Below are 2,743 nucleotides of genomic sequence, written 5' to 3'. Positions count from 1 at the left end.
CCTGCGTTTGTCGATTTTCTTTTCGAATTGTTTGAACGAATTTACTATACGCTGCATGGCTTCACGGTCATCGGAGTTGGGCGTAGCATTTTCTGTTAGTTTTTAATGCGAAAAGTTTTTTTTTCATGGATTTTTGAATATTTTAATGCATTTTATGAGATTGACGTGTGACGTGAATTTTGCTTTGTTCTGTGTTCTGTCAGATGGATTAGTTTGTTTTTTTTTGCTTTTCTTAGTTACTGTTTGTGCTCACGAAAAAAATCACACAGTTACATTGACAACGATGTGAACTACATGGTAAAAATCAAACACATAAGTACTTAACCCTCCTTCTTCGCAGTCGGGTAATAATTAGAATTCGCACATATAATATAAATAATAATAATAAATAAAATAAATATCACGGGACAATTCACACCAATTGACCTATCCAAAGTAAGCTTAGCAAGCTTGTGTTATGGGTACTAAGCAACGGATAAATATAATTATATGGATAGATACATACTTAAATACATATTAAACACCCAAGACCGAGAACAAAACATTTGTATTTTTCATACAAATATCTGCCCCGACGCGGGAATCGAACCCGGGACCTCAAGCTTCGTAGTCAGGTTCTCTACCACTAGGCCATTGGTCGTCTAAAATAAGCAATATAAGAATAAAAACAAGATAGAAACGCATGAAAGAAGCATGAAAGGTACGTAAATTTATTTATACTGATTTACTTACTAGACACTGGCAAAATTGTCCTCCAATGGACAGCGCCATATTTTTTTCTAAAAAACAACCTATGTGAAAGTCCTATAATTATATGCCTCTCATCTAATGCCATCATCATGTCAGCCGAAAGACGTCCACTGCTGGACAAAGGCCTCCCTCAAGGCTCTCCGCTCAGACCGGTCTTTGCTTTCCGTATCCACCGCGATCCCGCGATCTTAACCAAGTCGTCGCTCCATCTTTTTGGAGGCCTACCGACAGCTCGTCTCCCGGTCGCGGACGCCATTCGAGAACCTTCTGACCCCCTCGGCCATCAGTCTTGCGAGCAATGTCATCTCATCTAATGTAGCTTTTATAATATATTGTTTACAATACAAAACAAAGTAAACAAGCTGGGCTGAAGACAGAGTGTGTGGCGCGCCATGGAAGAGGCCTATGTCCAGCAGTGGACTGCTGTAGGCTGATGATGATGATGTTTACAATTATAAAATAATTAATTACACTACGAAGTACCCAGCCGGACCTATCCCCTTGTTATCTCCCTCGGGTAAAATAAACATTACCTAGTACCTACTCTGATTCTGAGTTCGCGAGTTCACAGTGGATGCGGTCGCTTCCAACCGAAGCAACGAAGGTCTATAGGGGAGGCATACATGTCCTACAGTGGACGTCCTACGACTGATAAGATGGCGATGATGACTTTTATGATAGAACTAACTCTAATTATTCGTTCTGTGATCTTGATCTATGAAGCAAGTATGCCACCCAGTACTACCACATTCAACTTGCTTGATACATAAATAATTTCGCGATTATTTAGATAGCCCTGTCTAGACTAAAAGCCTTATTGTCTCTAACGCACTTGGAATCACAATCGTTTTCACCATTTCTTTCTGATGTCACATGGTATAAAGAGCGTTTTTACATTATCCGATCCGATATCGGTATCGGACGACACCGCCGACACCATGTGCTGTTTTCACATATCTTCCTTCCATACACGCATGGCATACATACAAACATTATCGTCCGACAGCCCACGGGCGTCCGATGGTGCCGCCAACATATCGGTGTTGGCTCCGATATCCGTTATCGAGCCGGACAATGTGAAAGACAGGTACATATTTCATACATTTTACCTGCCCCGCTATCGTATCGTCGTCCTATGCCGATATCGGATCGGATAATGTGAAAACGCTCTAAGTTGAGAGTAGATAGAGAGATATTGAGGATGTGATCGCGAACGTCAGCGCATTAGACGATACAGCGGTCGTATCTCGCCTTCGCAATAGTTCGGACTAAGTTTCGCCTGATAATTTGCCGTTCCGACGATAGCGTTGCCTGGGAAAAGGAAGTGAAATTACAAATTAGAGTAAAACAGTACAAAGTACACGCAGGTATTAACAATACGGGGTGGTATTTCGACCTGTCTTGGATATACTTAAGTTTATTTACTTATACGAACAGAACACCCTTGTTTTTCTAGTTTTCAGTACTATTTAAGGTTGATAAATAAATAACGGTAGGGAACCTGATGTTTAAAATTCACAGAATATTCCGTACTCAATACCTATTCCGAGTTCATTTTAACACCGTGTTATTTATTGGTAAATACTTATAAAATTTTCTTACACATGGAACACGAGGATCTCCACTAAAGCAACAGCGGCGCTTATCGCAACCCCGTACACCATGGAGAGCATAACTGAACGCATTTCCATCACGCCAACACTGATGAACATCGCCACAGTATTCTGGAACACCTTAAGTAATTAATAAATACCTAGGCCTCCAGGGCCGGCCTTAGGCATCTAGGCACCCCGGGCGAGTCATGCCTTGGCCCACTTTTTAAACAGGACAAGCGACAAAATGACAGATCACGGTTGTCACCCTCCTCCCCCACTGCCTTCACTAAAGAAAAGCACTGACCGGTACCGACCGCATCCTACATCCAACGGACTATGGTTGGAGTTTCTCTGCGAGAATCAAACCAGAAAGAGGAATTCACAGAAGAACCAAAATG

General features: G+C 41.7%; 1 long non-coding RNA gene across 1 annotated transcript in view; it reads right to left on the bottom strand.

The window, feature by feature from the left end:
• Positions 1-2,743, bottom strand: part of LOC141435296 (uncharacterized) — a 45,590-nt gene that overhangs the window by 28,999 nt on the left and 13,848 nt on the right. The gene's annotated exons all lie outside the window — the stretch shown is intronic.

The sequence above is a fragment of the Choristoneura fumiferana genome, chromosome 14 (assembly GCF_025370935.1).
Source record: "Choristoneura fumiferana chromosome 14, NRCan_CFum_1, whole genome shotgun sequence".
NCBI classification, from domain to species: domain Eukaryota; kingdom Metazoa; phylum Arthropoda; class Insecta; order Lepidoptera; family Tortricidae; genus Choristoneura; species Choristoneura fumiferana.
The sequence above is the reverse complement of the archived record's forward strand: the minus strand, read 5'-3'. Positions and strand labels throughout refer to the sequence as shown.